The sequence below is a fragment of the Cupressus sempervirens genome, chromosome 9, assembly GCF_028749045.1.
Source record: "Cupressus sempervirens isolate cs-2001-9-10 chromosome 9, ASM2874904v1, whole genome shotgun sequence".
In the NCBI taxonomy this organism is placed as follows: domain Eukaryota; kingdom Viridiplantae; phylum Streptophyta; class Pinopsida; order Cupressales; family Cupressaceae; genus Cupressus; species Cupressus sempervirens.
This window is the reverse complement of record NC_143126.1, coordinates 479,779,600-479,785,476: the sequence shown is the minus strand read 5'-3', so window position 1 is coordinate 479,785,476 and position 5,877 is coordinate 479,779,600. Positions and strand designations below refer to the sequence as shown.

Sequence of the window (5,877 nt, the reverse complement as noted above, 5' to 3'; positions counted from 1 at the left end):
AAAGCCCATACTATCCAAATGCAGAGAAGATGCTCCCTAACGATGACTACTATGAGGATTACAAAACCTCAAAAAATTTAGATTTGTCACAAAAGACGGTTGAGAAGATAGTGGATCGAGCCATTACAGAGTAGTTATTTGAGATAACCAACTCTAAGGAAGATGTCCTATGGTGCCTCTTGAGTTGTTACGCATACCTCAAATAGCTGTCATAGGAACTTTTCTACTTTATGAGAAAGTGACCTCGAGTAGTGATCGTGAACAGAGGAGATGATGAGTCTCAGAGGTGTTGTTACAAGGCTCTTTGTGTAGACATAAATTTTGTCTATTTTTCTCACTGTTGAGGCAACACATGTCTTTAAGAAATGCTCGTAGAAAGTATTATGACCAGTGGGAGGTCCTCAATTCTAAGGTGGAGATGCTGAAGATTCATCCGAATCTTTTCTTAGGATGTTCAGTTACAAGGATTTGAAGATTGCAACTAGGAATTTCAGGTCTAAGTTGGGGAGTGGAGGATTCGGCTCAGTTTTCAAAGGATCTCTACCAAATGGTGCACTTGTGGCCGTGAAGAAATTGGAGTCCAGTTATAGCCGAGATGATTAGCAATGCTTAATTTGCCTTTATCTATAAATATCGAGTTGCAATAAAAAAAATCAAAATTTTGAATTAATTGGCTTATATAAATATAAAGTTACTTTCATTTTTAATAGCTTAATATAATTTCTTATCTGGTTTTATACATTAAAGTCATTTATAATTATTATATTATTTAATAATTTGATTATTAATGAGTAATTTTATAATAATATTATGATGTAGATATTGTTTAAATAAAAAATAAATCTAATATTGTTGATCAAGTTTAAAATATAATCTATTAGATAAATTGTATTTGTTTACGTAGATTTAAAAACTATTTTATAATTAATAACATATAATTTTTATAAAATAATAATTAAATTCTTGTTTTTATGGTCATCATAAATAATTAGATATAGTGCAAAGATTTGGTAAAAACATTATGTCCATTTTTTTTTAGAGGTTGGAAAAGTAGAATTTGTGGGGAATGAGTTCTATTATGATTTAAGAATTTTCTTGTTTTTTATCTTTAGGTACCTTAAGAAAATCTAAATATGTTTTGTATTTTTTGTTCGGACAGATTTTGTAGCATTTTTTTAATGAACTTTTTTCACTTCTTTATTAGCCTCAATTCTATCCAATTTATGCAACATGTTGATTGAAGAGGTTAGTCATGTTTAAGTATTTTTTTTAAAGAATCTATAATAATATAATTAAAATGACTCTATTGTTATAGATTAAATAAATATCAATTTATATATATTTCAAAAGACATATGATATGATTGTACAAGCAGACTTTTCTTTTATTAGTATTTGTCGATCTAGGCATATGTTATTGTAATAAGTTTGGTTTAGCTAGTTATTAGCCCAATTCATTTTAACCAATTAGAATGAAGTATTTTTATTTTTTAGACTTTTAAAATTATTTTCTGAAGTAATGTGTACAATATTCAAATAACAAAATGAAAACAATGATTTTTCTTTATCCTCATTGGTTAATAATTTGACATCTTATAGACGAATTTTACGGAAAGCTAACAAGTTTTAAGCCAATTTGTTCCCATCCACTATCTCATTCAAATTTTCATAATGTAATGAAATAATATTGAAATTATTTTATTTTTCACTATTATATAAATAAATTTCTTATACATATTATTTTGATGTATTATAAAATTACTTCTAAATTCATAATATTAATACAAAATTAATTATTAATTATTACTTTTTACTATTTATGCATAGATTTAGATATTAAGTAAATGTTATTATATATCTATATGTTATATTTTTACATTGTGATTGCTTTCATTTATTATTATAATTGTATGATCAATTTTATTTTTACGCTATATTTTGATAATTAAAATTTTAATATTAAATATTATAATTATTATCAGTAAATACTAGCAATATGTGACACTTATGTATTTATATTATAAATGATTATGATATGATTGTAAGACGGACTATCCTTCTATTTATATTTTAAATGATATATGATATTATTGGAACACATTGTATTTAAAACTTTTAAAGCAGTGTAAAATGTTACCCCGTTATTTATCCATGGGAATAAAATAAAAAGTGGTTGAAAATAAAGTCAAGATTGACGTAACATACTCAACCACATCTTCTCAAATTTCTTTGCAAATACTTGACGATTGACTTGACTGGCACGCCGTCTAATTGTCTACAAACCCTATCCCACGCAACACTGCAATAAAGCAAAATGCAACGTGCAGCAAGGAGCAAGAAGATATTTTTGACACTTCTCCTGAATTTGTTTTGAGGACGACTCTCATGATCGACAACGTTCATGTACCTGTCATCACTTTGGAAATACTTCTGTGAATTACTGGGAGAGCGGGATTTGGGATGGTAAAATGTTCTGTCATAATCCAGAAGTGGCGAACAAAGAGTTCAGTGTTGAAGTTACCAGCTCTGGTATGTACGCCGTACGACTCATAAGTTGAGTTAGAGAATCTCCATCTCAAATTTCTTTCCAAATAAGTTTGACTTGACTGGCACACCGTCTAATTGTTTACAACCTTGTCCCACGCAACACTGCAATGGACCAAAAATGCAACGTCCAACAAGTAGGAAGAAGATATTTTTGACCTTCAATTTGTTACGGCACTTATCCTGAATCTGTGTTGAGCACGATTCTCATGATCGACACCGCTCATGTACCTATCACTTTGGAAATACTTCTCTTGAACACTTCTTGTTTTATTTTAATGGCAGTGGACGTTCATGTTACCGCTAACGCTCTGGAGATGGATGAGAAGAGGGCCAAATTCCGCTTTAGCCTGCTTTTTGCAGCTTCGGTGTTTATTCATCTCAAGAGTTATGATGTTGCAGTCGAAGCTCGAGACACTCTCTCCTTGGGAGCCTCGCTGGCTGGAAATCAGACATTAATTTCAAAGAACCACACATTTGAATTGGGATTCTTCAGCCCAAATGGAACCAATAATTGGTATATTGGAATGTGGGATGCCAATATTGCAGAGAAGATGATCGTTTGGGTGGCCAACAGAGAGACTCCCGCGAGAAACAAGCCTGGCATTTTGAAGCTGTCAAGAAAAGGTAAATTGGATCTGTTTGATGCAGAGGGTAAGGCCATTTGGTCGGTCAACACATCGAACAAGGCATCCCGGGCTGTGATGTTAGATTCCGGTAATTTTATCATGCTGAGCGATGAGAACAAAAATGAAACAGTTTGGGAGAGTTTCGAGAATCCCACAGATACTTGGATCCTGCCTGCGATGAGATTAGGGGGACACCAAAAGCTGGTGTCCTGGAAAAGTTCATCGGATCCCGCTCCTGGGCTTTTCTCCCATCAAGTGGACCCATCTGGCGCTAACCAATTCGTGCAAATATGGAATAATTCTGTCAAGTACTGGGAGAGCGGAGTTTGGGATGGTAAAATTTTCAGTCATAATCCAGAAGTGGCAAACAAAGAGTTCATTATTGTCAGTGTTGAAATTACCAGCTCTGGTATGTACATACGAATGAGAACGACTCATAAGTTGAATTACCAGCCCCTGCGTTTCGTCATGACGAAGTCCGGAGATGCTCGAACCTCTCTGTTCGATGGCAAAGTGTGGAACGTGATATCGTCTCAGCCCAAAGATGAATGTGCCGTATATGGTCTCTGTGGTGCTTTTGGAACCTGCATCTCCAACAATCTTCAGCACTGCAGCTGTGTGGAGGGCTTCACACCGAGAGACAAGCAAGCCTGGATTCGCAAGAGTGGTGGTCCAGTGGCTGTGTTCGCCAGAGCCCCTTGAATTGCAGTACCGACATATTCATCGACTCCAAATCAACGTTATCTTATGATGATCACGCTTTGTCCTACTCTGCCCCCACAAAGAGGGATTGCGAGAAAGCCTGCCTCAGCAACTGCTCGTGCATTGCTTATGCTTTCAATCCGCCTTCAGGACCCTGCCACATCTGGTCGGGATCTCTTCTAAACTTGCGCAACTTGGCAACAAAAACCAATTCGGATGTCTTCATTAGAGTAGCTGCCTCTGCCCTCACAAAGTTTGATCCACCATCGTCCTCCAAACTCAAAGCTATCCTGCCTGTAGTGCTTGGTAGTTTCATTATTCTTGCCATTTCTTTAGGTATCTTTTCATTTTTAATTCAGAGGACGCGACATAATCGGCTACGATCTATGGAGAGCGGTGAAGATTCATCCGACCCTTTTCTTAGAATGTTCAGTTACAAGGAGTTGAAGATTGCGACTAGGAATTTCAGGTGTAAGCTGGGGAGCGGAGGATTCGGCTCAGTGTTCAAAGGATCTCTACCAGACGGTACTCTTATGGCCGTCAAGAAATTGGAATCCACTTCAAGCAGAGATGATAAGCAGTTCCGAGCGGAAATCAGATCTTTGGGAAGCATACAACATAGGAATTTGATCAGGCTTCGAGGGTTTTGTGCAGAAACATCCAGGAGGTTACTAGTTTATGACTACATGCCCAACGGCTCTCTAGATGCCCTGCTCTTCACGAATAATTCCAAAAGTAAAAGAAAGGTACTCGACTGGAAGACCCGATTCCAGATCGCTTTAGGCACTGCACGAGCTCTAGTTTACCTCCACGAGGAGTGCACAGAACGCATCATTCACGGGGATATAAAGCCCGAGAACATTCTGCTTGACGCTGATTTCTCACCCAAGTTGGCCGACTTTGGCATGGCAAAGCTTCTGAGCAGAGATTACAGCCGCGTTTTGACCACAACGAGAGGAACGAGAGGTTATTTGGCTCCGGAATGGATTTCGGGCGTTCCCATCACTACAAAGGTTGATGTATATAGCTACGGTATAATGCTCTTGGAAATCATTTCCGGGCGAAGAAGTTTAGATTTGAATGTGCAAGATTCAAGTATGTATTACTTTCCTGCATGGGCTGCAACTCAAATTAATCAAGGCAACATGATTAATACTGTGGAAAAGGGTGTCGCAGAGGAGAAAGACATTGAAGAGGTAAGAAGAGCAATTGTCGTAGGAATTCTATGCATTGAGAGGGAGGAGGAGATGAGGCCAAGCATGGGGCAAGTGGTGCTAATGCTGGAAGGGAAGACGGAACTTCCATCTCCTCCGCAAATGAAAAGTGGAACAAACGGTAGCGACAGTAATACCGAGAGCAATGGCGATGTGATTGATATAGAATAATGCAGTGGAGTCTGCCTTTCAAAAATGGGAGCTTGCACATAGTCTAAACTTAAAACTACAGCTAACTAGATTTATAATTATTATTAATTCTAGTAGATGGGATGTTAAGAAATAAAGCTAGGGACTGATTGTTGAAGTTTTGAGATTTCTTTAAGCATTGTTGGAACTTCTTGGATGATCACTGTAAACATATTTACTTATTATTGCTCAGTGTAATAGTGATTTAACTTTTTTAATGAAAGTGAGCTTTGTCTTTTTCTCAAGGTTAATACTTCTTGTTTCAATGTTCTTGTTTCTATATTTTATGGATAATATCTTTATTTATATGAATTATATATTTTGTATTAGTAGTTTATTCATTTTTTAAAATTCAGTTTAGTGTGTCAAAAATATGTTTTCATAATGTCATAAATGAAATTTGTTAACAAAGAGATAAATATAGATGAAAGAATTTGTTCTTCCTAAATTTTTATCGATGGTAAAATTTTTGTATAATAAAAATAAATTTTTCTTATTGTATTAGACAATGCGAGTTCGATTATATTCGATATCTTTAAGAAAATTGTTGTAATATATAGATTTGAGATGTAATATATAGATTATCGTAAAATACTTTTA

General features: G+C 35.5%; 1 pseudogene; it reads left to right on the top strand.

Moving 5' to 3' along the window:
* The first annotated feature begins 2,816 nt into the window (after positions 1–2,816).
* Positions 2,817–5,528, top strand: LOC149539415 (G-type lectin S-receptor-like serine/threonine-protein kinase At2g19130 pseudogene; annotated as a pseudogene).
* Positions 5,529–5,877: the final 349 nt, after the last annotated feature.